This window comes from Triticum aestivum, chromosome 5A, assembly GCF_018294505.1.
Source record: "Triticum aestivum cultivar Chinese Spring chromosome 5A, IWGSC CS RefSeq v2.1, whole genome shotgun sequence".
In the NCBI taxonomy this organism is placed as follows: Eukaryota; Viridiplantae; Streptophyta; class Magnoliopsida; order Poales; family Poaceae; genus Triticum; species Triticum aestivum.
In genome coordinates, this window is record NC_057806.1 from 63614723 (window position 1) to 63629741 (window position 15019).

The following is a 15019-nucleotide window of genomic DNA, read 5'->3' on the forward strand; positions in this document are numbered from 1 at the left end:
ACATTCTTACTATCATTACAACCGTCGCCTACTAATGGATAATGCCCTATACTACTTACTCTCTCGCTCAACTACGAAGACGAGTTTACCACGATTTCCACCCCTCCCTCTATACCGCAGCAACACATATTTTACACCCCTTTCAGAACGCGCTTTTCGCGCCCCAACTCTCCCTAGACGCGTGACTAATGAGCTCTGAGCTAAAACATATCGCAAATGTCAAAAATATGATGACAAGCTTAATATATATCACGCACGTGCGTTCTGTTCCTCACGTACGTACAAAAATAATTAAAAAGGGGAATGCAACACGAGGACTTCCCAGGAGGTCACCCATCCTAGTACTATTCTCGCCCAAGCACGCTTAACTTCGGAGTTCTGATGGGATCCGGTGCTTTAGTGCTGGTATGATCGCATCCGACATGTTACCCCCGGCTTCATCCCTTATGCTTCCCACTCCCACGTCCGCTACAAAGACGGCCGTACATTCTTACTATCATTACAACCGTCGCCTACTAATGGATAATGCCCTATACTACTTACTCTCTCGGTCAACTACGAAGACGAGTTTACCACGATTTCCACCCCTCCCTCTATACCGCAGCAACACGTATTTTACACCCCTTTCAGAATGCGCTTTTCACGCCCCAACTCTCCCTAGACGCGTGACTAATGAGCTCCGAGCTAAAACATATCGCAAATGTCAAAAATATGATGACAGGCTTAATATATATCACGCACGTGCGTTCTGTTCCTCACGTAGGTACAAAAATTATTAAAAAAGGGAATGCAACACGAGGACTTCCCAGGAGGTCACCCATCCTAGTACTACACTCGCCCAAGCACGCTTAACTTCGGAGTTCTGATGGGATCCGGTGCTTTAGTGCTGGTATGATCGCATCCGACATGTTACCCCCGGCTTCATCCCTTATGCTTCACACTCCCACATCCGCTACAAAGACGGCCGTACATTCTTACTATCATTACAACCGTCGCCTACTAATGGATAATGCCCTATACTACTTACTCTCTCGCTCAACTACGAAGACGAGTTTACCACGATTTCCACCCCTCCCTCTATACCGCAGCAACACGTATTTTACACCCCTTTCAGAACGCGCTTTTCGCGCCCCAGCTCTCCCTAGACGCGTGACTAATGAGCTTCGAGCTAAAACATATCGCAAATGTTAAAAATATGATGACAGGCTTAATATATATCACGCACGTGCGTTCTGTTCCTCACGCACGTACAAAAATAATTAAAAAAGGGAATGCAACACGAGGACTTCCCAGGAGGTCACCCATCATAGTACTACTCTCGCCCAAGCACGCTTAACTTCGGAGTTCTGATGGGATCCGGTGCTTTAGTGCTGGTATGATCACATCCGACATGTTACCCCCGGCTTCATCCCTTATGCTTCCCACTCCCACGTCCGCTACAAAGACGGCCGTACATTCTTACTATCATTACAACCGTCGCCTACTAATGGATAATGCCCTATACTACTTACTCTCTCGCTCAACTACGAAGACGAGTTTACCACGATTTCCACCCCTCCCTCTATACCGCAGCAACACGTATTTTACACCTCTTTCAGAACGCGCTTTTCGCGCCCCAACTCTCCCTAGACGCGTGACTAATGAGCTCCGAGCAAAAACATATCGCAAATGTCAAAAATATGATGACAGGCTTAATATATATCACGCACGTGCGTTCTGTTCCTCACGTACATACAAAAATAATTAAAAAAGGGAATGCAACACGAGGACTTCCCAGGAGGTCACCCATCCTAGTACTACTCTCGCCCAAGCACGCTTAACTTCGGAGTTCTGATGGGATCCTGTGCTTTAGTGCTGGTTTGATCGCAGCAAACATGTTACCCCCGGCTTCATCCCTTATGCTTCCCACTCCCACGTCCGCTACAAAGATGGCCGTACATTCTTACTATCATTACAACCGTCGCCTACTAATGGATAATGCCCTATACTACTTACTCTCTCGCTCAACTACGAAGACGAGTTTACCACGATTTCCACCCCTCCCTCTATACCGCAGCAACACGTATTTTACACCCCTTTCAGAACGCGCTTTTCGCGCCCCAACTCTCCCTAGACGCGTGACTAATGAGCTCCGAGCTAAAACATATCGCAAATGTCAAAAATATGATGACAGGCTTAATATATATCACGCACGTGCGTTCTGTTCCTCACGTACGTACAAAAATAATTAAAAAAGGGAATGCAACACGAGGACTTCCCAGGAGGTCACCCATCCTAGTACTACTCTCGCCCAAGCACGCTTAACTTCGGAATTCTGCTGGGATCCGGTGCTTTAGTGCTGGTATGATCGCATCCGACATGTTACCCCCGGCTTCATCCCTTATGCTTCCCACTCCCACGTCCGCTACAAAGACGGCCGTACATTCTTACTATCATTACAACCGTCGCCTACTAATGGATAATGCCCTATACTACTTACTCTCTCGCTCAACTACGAAGACGAGTATACCACGATTTCCACCCCTCCCTCTATACCGCAGCAACACGTATTTTACACCCCTTTCAGAACGCGCTTTTCGCGCCCCAACTCTCCCTAGACGCGTGACTAATGAGCTCTGAGCTAAAACATATCGCAAATGTCAAAAATATGATGACAGGCTTAATATATATCACGCACGTGCGTTCTGTTCCTCACGTAGATACAAAAATAATTAAAAAAGGGAATGCAACACGAGGACTTCCCAGGAGGTCACCCATCCAAGTAATACTCTCGCCCAAGCACGCTTAACTTTGGAGTTTTGATTGGATCCGGTGCTTTAGTGCTGGTATGATCGCATCCGACATGTTACCCCCGGCTTCATCCCTTATGCTTCCCACTCCCACGTCCGCTACAAAGATGACCTTATATTCTTAATACCATTACAACCGTCGCCTACTAATGGATAATGCCCTATACTACTTACTCTCTCGCTCAACTACGAAGACGAGTTTACCACGATTTCCACCCCTCCCTCTATACCGCAGCAACATGTATTTTACACCCCTTTCAGAACGCGTTTTTCGCGCCCCAACTCTCCCTAGATGCGTGACTAATGAGCTCCGAGCTAAAACATATCGCAAATGTCAAAAATATGATGACAGGCTTAATATATATCACGCACGTGTGTTCTGTTCCTCACGTACGTACAAAACTAATTAAAAAAGGGAATGCAACACGAGGACTTCCCAAGAGGTCACCCATCCTAGTACTACTCTCGCCCAAGCACGCTTAACTTCGGAGTTCTGATGGGATCCGGTGCTTTAGTGCTGGTATGATCGCATCCGACATGTTACCCCCGGCTTCATCCCTTATGCTTCCCACTCCCACATCCGCTACAAAGACGGCCGTACATTCTTACTATCATTACAACCGTCGCCTACTAATGGATAATGCCCTATACTACTTACTCTCTCGCTCAACTCCGAAGACGAGTTTACCACGATTTCCACCCCTCCCTCTATACCGCAGCAACACGTATTTTACACCCCTTTCAGAACGCGCTTTTCGCGCCCCAGCTCTCCCTAGACGCGTGACTAATGAGCTTCGAGCTAAAACATATCGCAAATGTCAAAAATATGATGACAGGCTTAATATATATCACACACGTGTGTTCTGTTCCTCACGCACGTACAAAAATAATTAAAAAAGGGAATGCAACACGAGGACTTCCCAGGAGGTCACCCATCATAGTACTACTCTCGCCCAAGCACGCTTAACTTCGGAGTTCTGATGGGATCCGGTGCTTTAGTGCTGGTATGATCGCATCCGACATGTTACCCCCGGCTTCATCCCTTATGCTTCCCACTCCCACGTCCGCTACAAAGACGGCCGTACATTCTAACTATCATTACAACCGTCGCCTACTAATGGATAATGCCCTATACTACTTACTCTCTCGCTCAACTACGAAGACGAGTTTACCACGATTTCCACCCCTCCCTCTATACCGCAGCAACACGTATTTTACACCTCTTTCAGAACGCGCTTTTCGCGCCCCAACTCTCCCTAGACGCGTGACTAATGAGCTCCGAGCAAAAACATATCGCAAATGTCAAAAATATGATGACAGGCTTAATATATATCACGCACGTGCGTTCTGTTCCACATGTACATACAAAAATAATTAAAAAAGGGAATGCAACACGAGGACTTCCCAGGAGGTCACCCATCCTAGTATTACTCTCACCCAAGCACGCTTAACTTCGGAGTTCTGATGGGATCCGGTGCTTCAGTGCTGGTATGATCGCATCCAACATGTTACCCCCGGCTTCATCCCTTATGCTTCCGACTCCCACATCCGCTACAAAGACGGCCGTACATTCTTACTATCATTACAACCGTCGCCTACTAATGGATAATGCCCTATACTACTTACTCTCTCGCTCAACTACGAAGACGAGTTTACCACGATTTCCACCCCTCCCTCTATACCGCAGCAACACGTATTTTACACCTCTTTCAGAACGCGCTTTTCGCGCCCCAACTCTCCCTAGACGCGTGACTAATGAGCTCCGAGCTAAAACATATCGCAAATGTCAAAAATATGATGACAGGCTTAATATATATCATGCACGTGCGTTCTGTTCCTCACGTACGTACAAAAATAATTAAAAAAGGGAATGCAACACGAGGACTTCCCAGGAGGTCACCCATCCTAGTACTACTCTCGCCCAAGCATGCTTAAGTTCGGAGTTCTGATGGGATCCTGTGCTTTAGTGCTGGTTTGATCGCAGCCAACATGTTACCCCCGGCTTCATCCCTTATGCTTCCCACTCCCACGTCCGCTACAAAGACGGCCGTACATTCTTACTATCATTACAACCGTTGCCTACTAATGGATAATGCCCTATACTACTTACTCTCTCGCTCAACTACGAAGACGAGTTTACCACGATTTCCACCCCTCCCTCTATACCGCAGCAACACGTATTTTACACCCCTTTCAGAACGCGCTTTTCGCGCCCCAACTCTCCCTAGACGCGTGACTAATGAGCTCCGAGCTAAAACATATCGCAAATGTCAAAAATATGATGACAGGCTTAATATATATCACGCACGTGCGTTCTGTTCCTCATGTACGTACAAAAATAATTAAAAAAGGGAATGCAACACGAGGACTTCCCAGGAGGTCACCCATCCTAGTACTACTCTCGCCCAAGCACGCTTAACTTCGGAGTTCTGCTGGGATCCGGTGCTTTAGTGCTGGTATGATCGCATCCGACATGTTACCCCCGGCTTCATCCCTTATGCTTCCCACTCCCACGTCCGCTACAAAGACGGCCGTACATTCTTACTATCATTACAACCGTCGCCTACTAATGGATAATGCCCTATACTACTTACTCTCTCGCTCAACTACGAAGACGAGTTTACCACGATTTCCACCCCTCCCTCTATACCGCAGCAACACGTATTTTACACCCCTTTCAGAACGCGCTTTTCGCGCCCCAACTCTCCCTAGACGCGTGACTAATGAGCTCTGAGCTAAAACATATCGCAAATGTCAAAAATATGATGACAGGCTTAATATATATCACGCACGTGCGTCCTGTTCCTCACGTACGTACAAAAATAATTAAAAGCAACACGAGGACTTCCCAGGAGGTCACCCATCCAAGTACTACTCTCGCCCAAGCACGCTTAACTTCGGAGTTTTGATGGGATCCGGTGCTTTAGTGCTGGTATGATCGCATCCGACATGTTACCCCCGGCTTCATCCCTTATGCTTCCCACTCCCACGTCCGCTACAAAGACGACCTTACATTCTTACTACCATTACAACCGTCGCCTACTAATGGATAATGCCCTATACTACTTACTCTCTCGCTCAACTACGAAGACGAGTTTACCACGATTTCCACCCCTCCCTCTATACCGCAGCAACACGTATTTTACACCCCTTTCAGAACGCGTTTTTCGCGCCCCAACTCTCCCTAGACGCGTGACTAATGAGCTCCGAGCTAAAACATATCGCAAATGTCAAAAATATGATGACAGGCTTAATATATATCACGCACGTGTGTTCTGTTCCTCACGTACGTACAAAAATAATTAAAAAAGGGAATGCAACACAAGGACTTCCCAAGAGGTCACCCATCCTAGTACTACTCTCACCCAAGCACGCTTAACTTCGGAGTTCTGATGGGATCCGGTGCTTTAGTGCTGGTATGATCGCATCCGACATGTTACCCCCGGCTTCATCCCTTATGCTTCCCACTCCCACATCCGCTACAAAGACGGCCGTACATTCTTACTATCATTACAACCGTCGCCTACTAATGGATAATGCCCTATACTACTTACTCTCTCGCTCAACTACGAAGACGAGTTTACCACGATTTCCACCCCTCCCTCTATACCGCAGCAACACGTATTTTACACCCCTTTCAGAACGCGCTTTTCGCGCCCCAACTCTCCCTAGACGCGTGACTAATGAGCTCCGAGCTAAAACATATCGCAAATGTCAAAAATATGATGACAGGCTTAATATATATCACGCACGTGCGTTCTGTTCGTCACATACGTACAAAAATAATTAAAAAAGGGAATGCAACAAGAGGACTTCCCAACAGGTCACCCATCCTAGTACTACTCTCGCCCAAGCACGCTTAACTTCGGAGTTCTGATGGTATCCGGTGCTTTAGTGCTGGTATGATCGCATCCGACATGTTACCCCCGGCTTCATCCCTTATGCTTCCCACTCCCACGTCCGCTACAAAGACGGCCGTACATTCTTACTACCATTACAACCGTCGCCTACTAATGGATAATGCCCTATACTACTTACTCTCTCGCTCAACTACGAAGACGAGTTTACCACGATTTCCACCCTTCCCTCTATACCGCAGCAACACGTATTTTACACCCCTTTCAGAACGCGCTTTTCGCGCCCCAACTCTCCCTAGACGCGTGACTAATGAGCTCCGAGCTAAAACATATCGCAAATGTCAAAAATATGATGACAGGCTTAATATATATCACGCACGTGCGTTCTGTTCCTCACGTACGTACAAAAATAATTAAAAAAGGGAATACAACCCGAGGACTTCCCTGGAGGTCAGCCATCCTAGTACTACTCTCGCCCAAGCACGCTTAACTTCGGAGTTCTGATGGGATCTGGTGCTTTAGTGCTGGTATGATCGCATCCGACATGTTACCCCCGGCTTCATCCCTTATGCTTCCCACTCCCACGTCCGCTACAAAGACGGCCGTACATTCTTACTATCATTACAACCGTCGCCTACTAATGGATAATGCCCTATACTACTTACTCTCTCGCTCAACTACGAAGACGAGTTTACCACGATTTCCACCCCTCCCTCTATACCGCAGCAACACGTATTTTACACCCCTTTCAGAACGCGCTTTTCGTGCCCCAAATCTCCCTAGACGCGTGACTAATGAGCTCCGAGCTAAAACATATCGCAAATGTCAAAAATATGATGACAGGCTTAATATATATCACGCACGTGCGTTCTGTTCCTCACGTACGTACAAAAATAATTAAAAAAGGGAATGCAACACGAGGACTTCCCAGGAGGTCACCCATCCTAGTACTACTCTCGCCCAAGCACGCTTAACTTCGGAGTTTTGATGGGATCCGGTGCTTTAGTGCTGGTATGATCGCATCCGACATGTTACCCCCGGCTTCATCCGTTATGCTTCCCACTCCCACGTCCGCTACAAAGACGGTCGTACATTCTTACTATCATTACAACCGTCGCCTACTAATGGATAATGCCCTATACTACTTACTCTCTCGCTCAACTACGAAGACGAGTTTACCACGATTTCCACCCCTCCTAATGCCCTATACTACTTACTCTCTCGCTCAACTACGAAGACGAGTTTACCACGATTTCCACCCCTCCCTCTATACCGCAGCAACACGTATTTTACACCACTTTCAGAACGCGCTTTTCGCGCCCCAACTCTCCCTAGACGCGTGACTAATGAGCTCCGAGCTAAAACATATCGCAAATGTCAAAAATATGATGACGGGCTTAATATATATCACGCACGTGCGTTCTGTTCCTCACGTACGTACAAAAATAATTAAAAAAGGGAATGCAACACGAGGACTTCCCAGGAGGTCACCCATCCTAGTACTACTCTCGCCCAAGCACGCTTAACTTCGGAGTTCTGATGGGATCCGGTGCTTTAGTGCTGGTATGATCGCATCCGACATGTTACCCCCGGCTTCATCCCTTATGCTTCCCACTCCCACATCCGCTACAAAGACGGCCGTACATTCTTACTATCATTACAACCGTCGCCTACTAATGGATAATGCCCTATACTACTTACTCTCTCGCTCAACTACGAAGACGAGTTTACCACGATTTCCACCCCTCCATCTATACCGCAGCAACACATATTTTACACCCCTTTCAGAACGCGCTTTTCGCGCCCCAACTCTCCCTAGACGCGTGACTAATGAGCTCCGAGCTAAAACATATCGCAAATGTCAAAAATATGATGACAGGCTTAATATATATCACGCACGTGCATTCTGTTCCTCACGTACGTACAAAAATAATTAAAAAAGGGAATGCAACACGAGGACTTCCCAGGAGGTCACCCATCCTAGTACTACTCTCGCCCAAGCACGCTTAACTTCGGAGTTCTGATGGGATCCGGTGCTTCAGTGCTGGTATGATCGCATCCAACATGTTACCCCCGGCTTCATCCCTTATGCTTCCGACTCCCACGTCCGCTACAAAGACGGCCGTACATTCTTACTATCATTACAACCGTCACCTACTAATGGATAATGCCCTATACTACTTACTCTCTCGCTCAACTACGAAGACGAGTTTACCACGATTTCCACCCCTCCCTCTATACCGCAGCAACACGTATTTTACACCCCTTTCAGAACGCGCTTTTCGCGCCCCAACTCTCCCTAGACGCGTGACTAATGAGCTCCGAGCTAAAACATATCGCAAATGTCAAAAATATGATGACAGGCTTAATATATATCACGCACGTGCGTTCTGTTCGTCACGTACGTACAAAAATAATTAAAAAAGGGAATGCAACACGAGGACTTCCCAGGAGGTCACCCATCCTAGTACTACTCTCGCCCAAGCACGCTTAACTTTGGAGTTCTGATGGGATCCGGTGCTTTAGTGCTAGTATGATCGCATCCGACATGTTACCCCCGGCTTCATCCCTTATGCTTCCCACTCCCACGTCCGCTACAAAGACGGCCGTACATTCTTACTACCATTACAACCGTCGCCTACTAATGGATAATGCCCTATACTACTTACTCTCTCGCTCAACTACGAAGAGGAGTTTACCACGATTTCCACCCCTCCCTCTATACCGCAGCAGCACGTATTTTACACCCCTTTCAGAACGCGCTTTTCGCGCCCCAACTCTCCCTAGACGCGTGACTAATGAGCTCCGAGCTAAAACATATCGCAAATGTCAAAAATATGATGACAGGCTTAATATATATCACGCACGTGCGTTCTGTTCCTCACATACGTACAAAAATAATTAAAAAAGGGAATACAACACGAGGACTTCCCAGGTGGTCACCCATCCTAGTACTACTCTCGCCCAAGCACGCTTAACTTCGGAGTTCTGCTGGGATCCGGTGCTTTAGTGCTGGTATGATCGCATCCGACATGTTACCCCCGGCTTCATCCCTTATGCTTCCCACTCCCACGTCCGCTACAAAGACGGCCGTACATTCTTACTATCATTACAACCGTCGCCTACTAATGGATAATGCCCTATACTACTTACTCTCTCGCTCAACTACGAAGACGAGTTTACCACGATTTCCACCCCTCCCTCTATACCGCAGCAACACGTATTTTACACCCCTTTCAGAACGCGCTTTTCGCGCCCCAAATCTCCCTAGACGCGTGACTAATGAGCTCCGAGCTAAAACATATCGCAAATGTCAAAAATATGATGATAGGCTTAATATATATCACGCACGTGCGTTCTGTTCCTCACGTACGTACAAAAATAATTAAAAAAGGGAATGCAACACGAGGACTTCCCAGGAGGTCACCCATCCTAGTACTACTCTCGCCCAAGCACGCTTAACTTCGGAGTTTTGATGGGATCCGGTGCTTTAGTGCTAGTATGATCGCATCCGACATGTTACCCCCGGCTTCATCCGTTATGCTTCCCACTCCCACGTCCGCTACAAAGACGGCCGTACATTCTTACTATCATTACAACCGTCGGCTACTAATGGACAATGCCCTATACTACTTACTCTCTCGCTCAACTACGAAGACGAGTTTACCACGATTTCCACCCCTCCTAATGCCCTATACTACTTACTCTCTCGCTCAACTACGAAGACGAGTTTACCACGATTTCCACCCCTCCCTCTATACCGCAGCAACACGTATTTTACACCCCTTTCAGAACGCGCTTTTCGCGCCCCAACTCTCCCTAGACGCGTGACTAATGAGCTCCGAGCTAAAACATATCGCAAATGTCAAAAATATGATGACAGGCTTAACATATATCACGCACGTGCGTTCTGTTCCTCACGTACGTACAAAAATAATTAAAAAAGGGAATGCAACACGAGGACTTCCCAGGAGGTCACCCATCCTAGTACTACTCTCGCCCAAGCACGCTTAACTTCGGAGTTCTGATGGGATCCGGTGCTTTAGTGCTGGTATGATCGCATCCGACATGTTACCCCCGGCTTCATCCCTTATGCTTCCCACTCCCACATCCGCTACAAAGACGGCCGTACATTCTTACTATCATTACAACCGTCGCCTACTAATGGATAATGCCCTATACTACTTACTCTCTCGCTCAACTACGAAGACGAGATTACCACGATTTCCACCGCTCCCTCTATACCGCAGCAACACGTATTTTACACCCCTTTCAGAACGCGCTTTTCGCGCCCCAACTCTCCCTAGACGCGTGACTAATGAGCTCCGAGCAAAAACATATCGCAAATGTCAAAAATATGATGACAGGCTTAATATATATCACGCACGTGCGTTCTGTTCCTCACGTACGTACAAAAATAATTAAAAAAGGGAATGCAACACGAGGACTTCCCAGGAGGTCACCCATCCTAGTACTACTCTCGCCCAAGCACGCTTAACTTCGGAGTTCTGATGGGATCCGGTGCTTTAGTGCTGGTATGATCACATCCGACATGTTACCCCCGGCTTCATCCCTTATGCTTCCCACTCCCACGTCCGCTACAAAGACGGCCGTACATTCTTACTATCATTACAACCGTCGCCTACTAATGGATAATGCCCTATACTACTTACTCTCTCGCTCAACTACGAAGACGAGTTTACCACGATTTCCACCCCTCCCTCTATACCGCAGCAACACGTATTTTACACCCCTTTCAGAACGCGCTTTTCGCGCCCCAACTCTCCCTAGACGCGTGACTAATGAGCTCCGAGCTAAAACATATCGCAAATGTCAAAAATATGATGACAGGCTTAATATATATCACGCACGTGCGTTCTGTTCGTCACGTACATACAAAAATAATTAAAAAAGGGAATGCAACACGAGGACTTCCCAGGAGGTCACCCATCCTAGTACTACTCTCGCCCAAGCATGCTTAACTTCGGAGTTCTGATGGGATCCGGTGCTTTAGTGCTGGTATGATCGCATCGGACATGTTACCCCCGGCTTCATCCCTTATGCTTCCCACTCCCACATCCGCTACAAAGACGGCTGTACATTCTTACTATCATTACAACCGTCTCCTACTAATGGATAATGCCCTATACTACTTACTCTCTCGCTCAACTACGAAGACGAGTTTACCACGATTTCCACCCCTCCCTCTATACCGCAGCAACACGTATTTTACACCCCTTTCAGAACGCGCTTTTCGCGCCCCAACTCTCCCTAGACGCGTGACTAATGAGCTCCGAGCTAAAACATATCGCAAATGTCAAAAATATGATGACAGGCTTAATATATATCACGCACGTGCGTTCTGTTCCTCACGTACGTACAAAAATAATTAAAAAAGGGAATGCAACACGAGGACTTCCCAGGAGGTCACCCATCCTAGTACTACTCTCGCCCAAGCACGCTTAACTTCGGAGTTCTAATGGGATCCGGTGCTTTAGTGCTGGTATGATCGCATCCAACATGTTACCCCCAGCTTCATCCCTTATGCTTCCCACTCCCACATCCGCTACAAAGACGGCCGTACATTCTTACTATCATTAGAACCGTCGCCTACTAATGGATAATGCCCTATACTACTTACTCTCTCGCTCAACTACGAAGACGAGATTACCACGATTTCCACCCCTCCCTCTATACCGCAGCAACACGTATTTTACACCCCTTTTAGAACGCGCTTTTCGCGCCCCAACTCTCCCTAGACGTGTGACTAATGAGCTCCGAGCTAAAACATATCGCAAATGTCAAAAATATGATGACAGGCTTGATATATATCACGCACGTGCGTTCTGTTCGTCACGTACGTACAAAAATAATTAAAAAAGGGAATGCAACACGAGGACTTCCCAGGAGGTCACCCATCCTAGTACTACTCTCGCCCAAGCACGCTTAACTTCAGAGTTCTGATGGGATCCGGTGCTTTAGTGCTGGTATGATCGCATCCGACATGTTACCCCCGGCTTCATCCCTTATGCTTCCCACTCCCACGTCCGCTACAAAGACGGCCGTACATTCTTACTACCATTACAACCGTCGCCTACTAATGGATAATGCCCTATACTACTTACTCTCTCGCTCAACTACGAAGACGAGTTTACCACGATTTCCACCCCTCCCTCTATACCGCAGCAACACGTATTTTACACCCCTTTCAGAACGCGCTTTTCACGCCCCAACTCTCCCTAGACGCGTGACTAATGAGCTCCGAGCTAAAACATATCGCAAATGTCAAAAATATGATGACATGCTTAATATATATCACGCACGTGCGTTCTGTTCCTCACGTACGTACAAAAATAATTAAAAAAGGGAATACAACACGAGGACTTCCCAGGAGGTCACCCATCCTAGTACTACTTTTGCCCAAGCACGCTTAACTTCGGAGTTCTGCTGGGATCCGGTGCTTTAGTGCTGGTATGATCGCATCCGACATGTTACCCCCGGCTTCATCCCTTATGCTTCCCACTCCCACATCCGCTACAAAGACGGCCGTACATTCTTACTATCATTACAACCGTCGCCTACTAATGGATAATGCCCTATACTACTTACTCTCTCGCTCAACTACGAAGACGAGTTTACCACGATTTCCATCCCTCCCTCTATACCGCAGCAACACGTATTTTACACCCCTTTCAGAACGCGCTTTTCGCGCCCCAACTCTCCCTAGACGCGTGACTAATGAGCTCCGAGCTAAAACATATCGCAAATGTCAAAAATATGATGACAGGCTTAATATATATCACGCACGTGCGTTCTGTTCCTCACGTACGTACAAAAATAATTAAAAAAGGGAATGCAACACGAGGACTTCCCAGGAGGTCACCCATCCTAGTACTACTCTCGCCCAAGCACGCTTAACTTCGGAGTTCTGATGGGATCCGGTGCTTTAGTGCTGGTATGATCGCATCCGACATGTTAACCCCGGCTTCATCCCTTATGCTTCCCACTCCCACGTCCGCTACAAAGACGGCCGTACATTCTTACTATCATTACAACCGTCGCCTACTAATGGATAATGCCCTATACTACTTACTCTCTCGCTCAACTACGAAGACGAGTTTACCACGATTTCCACCTCTCCCTCTATACCGCAGCAACACGTATTTTACACCCATTTCAGAACGCGCTTTTCGCGCCCCAACTCTCCCTAGACGCGTGACTAATGAGCTCCGAGCTAAAACATATCGCAAATGTCAAAAATATGATGACATGCTTAATATATATCACGCACGTGCGTTCTGTTCCTCACGTACGTACAAAAATAATTAAAAAAGGGAATACAACACGAGGACTTCCCAGGAGGTCACCCATCCTAGTACTACTCTTGCCCAAGCACGCTTAACTTCGGAGTTCTGCTGGGATCCGGTGCTTTAGTGCTGGTATGATCGCATCCGACATGTTACCCCCGGCTTCATCCCTTATGTTCCCCACTCCCACATCCGCTACAAAGACGGCCGTACATTCTTACTATCATTACAACCGTCGCCTACTAATGGATAATGCCCTATACTACTTACTCTCTCGCTCAACTACGAAGACGAGTTTACCACGATTTCCACCCCTCCCTCTATACCGCAGCAACACGTATTTTACACCCCTTTCAGAATGCGCTTTTCGCGCCCCAACTCTCCCTAGACGCGTGACTAATGAGCTCCGAGCTAAAACATATCGCAAATGTCAAAAATATGATGACAGGCTTAATATATATCACGCACGTGCGTTCTGTTCCTCACGTACGTACAAAAATAATTAAAAAAGGTAATGCAACACGAGGACTTCCCAGGAGGTCACCCATCCTAGTACTACTCTCGCCCAAGCAAGCTTAACTTCGGAGTTCTGATGGGATCCGGTGCTTTAGTGCTGGTATGATCGCATCCGACATGTTACCCCCGGCTTCATCCCTTATGCTTCCCACTCTCACGTCCGCTACAAAGACGGCCGTACATTCTTACTATCATTACAACCGTCGCCTACTAATGGATAATGCCCTATACTACTTACTCTCTCGCTCAACTACGAAGACGAGTTTACCACGATTTCCACCCCTCCCTCTATACCGCAGCAACACGTATTTTACACCCCTTTCAGAACGCGCTTTTCGCGCCCCAACTCTCCCTAGACACGTGACTAATGAGCTCCGAGCTAAAACATATCGCAAATGTCAAAAATATGATGACAGGCTTAATATATATCACGCACGTGCGTTCTGTTCCTCACGTACGTACAAAAATAATTTAAAAAGGGAATGCAACACGAGGACTTCCCAGGAGGTCACCCATCCTAGTACTACTCTCGCCCAAGCACGCTTAATTT

At 47.2% G+C, this 15019-nt stretch overlaps 30 non-coding genes across 30 annotated transcripts; all 30 read right to left on the reverse strand.

Moving 5' to 3' along the window:
• Positions 1–300: 300 nt before the first annotated feature.
• LOC123109396 (5S ribosomal RNA) lies at positions 301–419 on the reverse strand. Its single transcript, XR_006452628.1, has one exon. It is a non-coding gene; the product is annotated as a 5S ribosomal RNA (ribosomal RNA).
• Positions 420–784: 365 nt separating this feature from the next.
• Positions 785–903, reverse strand: LOC123109437 (5S ribosomal RNA). The gene has a single exon (XR_006452665.1). It is a non-coding gene; the product is annotated as a 5S ribosomal RNA (ribosomal RNA).
• Positions 904–1268: 365 nt separating this feature from the next.
• LOC123109462 (5S ribosomal RNA) lies at positions 1269–1387 on the reverse strand. Its single transcript, XR_006452689.1, has one exon. It is a non-coding gene; the product is annotated as a 5S ribosomal RNA (ribosomal RNA).
• Positions 1388–1752: 365 nt separating this feature from the next.
• On the reverse strand, positions 1753–1871 carry LOC123108770 (5S ribosomal RNA). The gene has a single exon (XR_006452095.1). It is a non-coding gene; the product is annotated as a 5S ribosomal RNA (ribosomal RNA).
• A 365-nt stretch (positions 1872–2236) lies between these two features.
• Positions 2237–2355, reverse strand: LOC123109851 (5S ribosomal RNA). Its single transcript, XR_006453094.1, has one exon. It is a non-coding gene; the product is annotated as a 5S ribosomal RNA (ribosomal RNA).
• Positions 2356–2720: 365 nt separating this feature from the next.
• Positions 2721–2839, reverse strand: LOC123108901 (5S ribosomal RNA). The gene has a single exon (XR_006452246.1). It is a non-coding gene; the product is annotated as a 5S ribosomal RNA (ribosomal RNA).
• Positions 2840–3204: 365 nt separating this feature from the next.
• Positions 3205–3323, reverse strand: LOC123109211 (5S ribosomal RNA). Its single transcript, XR_006452505.1, has one exon. It is a non-coding gene; the product is annotated as a 5S ribosomal RNA (ribosomal RNA).
• A 365-nt stretch (positions 3324–3688) lies between these two features.
• On the reverse strand, positions 3689–3807 carry LOC123109281 (5S ribosomal RNA). Its single transcript, XR_006452542.1, has one exon. It is a non-coding gene; the product is annotated as a 5S ribosomal RNA (ribosomal RNA).
• A 365-nt stretch (positions 3808–4172) lies between these two features.
• On the reverse strand, positions 4173–4291 carry LOC123109796 (5S ribosomal RNA). The gene has a single exon (XR_006453041.1). It is a non-coding gene; the product is annotated as a 5S ribosomal RNA (ribosomal RNA).
• Positions 4292–4656: 365 nt separating this feature from the next.
• Positions 4657–4775, reverse strand: LOC123108915 (5S ribosomal RNA). The gene has a single exon (XR_006452262.1). It is a non-coding gene; the product is annotated as a 5S ribosomal RNA (ribosomal RNA).
• Positions 4776–5140: 365 nt separating this feature from the next.
• LOC123109631 (5S ribosomal RNA) lies at positions 5141–5259 on the reverse strand. Its single transcript, XR_006452864.1, has one exon. It is a non-coding gene; the product is annotated as a 5S ribosomal RNA (ribosomal RNA).
• A 357-nt stretch (positions 5260–5616) lies between these two features.
• LOC123108748 (5S ribosomal RNA) lies at positions 5617–5735 on the reverse strand. Its single transcript, XR_006452074.1, has one exon. It is a non-coding gene; the product is annotated as a 5S ribosomal RNA (ribosomal RNA).
• A 365-nt stretch (positions 5736–6100) lies between these two features.
• Positions 6101–6219, reverse strand: LOC123109716 (5S ribosomal RNA). Its single transcript, XR_006452957.1, has one exon. It is a non-coding gene; the product is annotated as a 5S ribosomal RNA (ribosomal RNA).
• A 365-nt stretch (positions 6220–6584) lies between these two features.
• LOC123108847 (5S ribosomal RNA) lies at positions 6585–6703 on the reverse strand. Its single transcript, XR_006452184.1, has one exon. It is a non-coding gene; the product is annotated as a 5S ribosomal RNA (ribosomal RNA).
• A 365-nt stretch (positions 6704–7068) lies between these two features.
• LOC123108832 (5S ribosomal RNA) lies at positions 7069–7187 on the reverse strand. The gene has a single exon (XR_006452166.1). It is a non-coding gene; the product is annotated as a 5S ribosomal RNA (ribosomal RNA).
• Positions 7188–7552: 365 nt separating this feature from the next.
• Positions 7553–7671, reverse strand: LOC123109664 (5S ribosomal RNA). Its single transcript, XR_006452904.1, has one exon. It is a non-coding gene; the product is annotated as a 5S ribosomal RNA (ribosomal RNA).
• Positions 7672–8104: 433 nt separating this feature from the next.
• LOC123109615 (5S ribosomal RNA) lies at positions 8105–8223 on the reverse strand. Its single transcript, XR_006452847.1, has one exon. It is a non-coding gene; the product is annotated as a 5S ribosomal RNA (ribosomal RNA).
• A 365-nt stretch (positions 8224–8588) lies between these two features.
• Positions 8589–8707, reverse strand: LOC123109090 (5S ribosomal RNA). The gene has a single exon (XR_006452380.1). It is a non-coding gene; the product is annotated as a 5S ribosomal RNA (ribosomal RNA).
• Positions 8708–9072: 365 nt separating this feature from the next.
• LOC123109707 (5S ribosomal RNA) lies at positions 9073–9191 on the reverse strand. Its single transcript, XR_006452949.1, has one exon. It is a non-coding gene; the product is annotated as a 5S ribosomal RNA (ribosomal RNA).
• A 365-nt stretch (positions 9192–9556) lies between these two features.
• On the reverse strand, positions 9557–9675 carry LOC123109848 (5S ribosomal RNA). Its single transcript, XR_006453091.1, has one exon. It is a non-coding gene; the product is annotated as a 5S ribosomal RNA (ribosomal RNA).
• A 365-nt stretch (positions 9676–10040) lies between these two features.
• LOC123109817 (5S ribosomal RNA) lies at positions 10041–10159 on the reverse strand. Its single transcript, XR_006453060.1, has one exon. It is a non-coding gene; the product is annotated as a 5S ribosomal RNA (ribosomal RNA).
• A 433-nt stretch (positions 10160–10592) lies between these two features.
• LOC123109627 (5S ribosomal RNA) lies at positions 10593–10711 on the reverse strand. Its single transcript, XR_006452859.1, has one exon. It is a non-coding gene; the product is annotated as a 5S ribosomal RNA (ribosomal RNA).
• A 365-nt stretch (positions 10712–11076) lies between these two features.
• Positions 11077–11195, reverse strand: LOC123109422 (5S ribosomal RNA). The gene has a single exon (XR_006452651.1). It is a non-coding gene; the product is annotated as a 5S ribosomal RNA (ribosomal RNA).
• Positions 11196–11560: 365 nt separating this feature from the next.
• Positions 11561–11679, reverse strand: LOC123109815 (5S ribosomal RNA). Its single transcript, XR_006453058.1, has one exon. It is a non-coding gene; the product is annotated as a 5S ribosomal RNA (ribosomal RNA).
• Positions 11680–12044: 365 nt separating this feature from the next.
• On the reverse strand, positions 12045–12163 carry LOC123109328 (5S ribosomal RNA). The gene has a single exon (XR_006452569.1). It is a non-coding gene; the product is annotated as a 5S ribosomal RNA (ribosomal RNA).
• A 365-nt stretch (positions 12164–12528) lies between these two features.
• LOC123109486 (5S ribosomal RNA) lies at positions 12529–12647 on the reverse strand. The gene has a single exon (XR_006452713.1). It is a non-coding gene; the product is annotated as a 5S ribosomal RNA (ribosomal RNA).
• Positions 12648–13012: 365 nt separating this feature from the next.
• On the reverse strand, positions 13013–13131 carry LOC123108830 (5S ribosomal RNA). Its single transcript, XR_006452163.1, has one exon. It is a non-coding gene; the product is annotated as a 5S ribosomal RNA (ribosomal RNA).
• Positions 13132–13496: 365 nt separating this feature from the next.
• LOC123109638 (5S ribosomal RNA) lies at positions 13497–13615 on the reverse strand. Its single transcript, XR_006452873.1, has one exon. It is a non-coding gene; the product is annotated as a 5S ribosomal RNA (ribosomal RNA).
• A 365-nt stretch (positions 13616–13980) lies between these two features.
• Positions 13981–14099, reverse strand: LOC123108733 (5S ribosomal RNA). The gene has a single exon (XR_006452060.1). It is a non-coding gene; the product is annotated as a 5S ribosomal RNA (ribosomal RNA).
• Positions 14100–14464: 365 nt separating this feature from the next.
• Positions 14465–14583, reverse strand: LOC123109849 (5S ribosomal RNA). The gene has a single exon (XR_006453092.1). It is a non-coding gene; the product is annotated as a 5S ribosomal RNA (ribosomal RNA).
• Between the last annotated feature and the right edge of the window lie 436 nt (positions 14584–15019).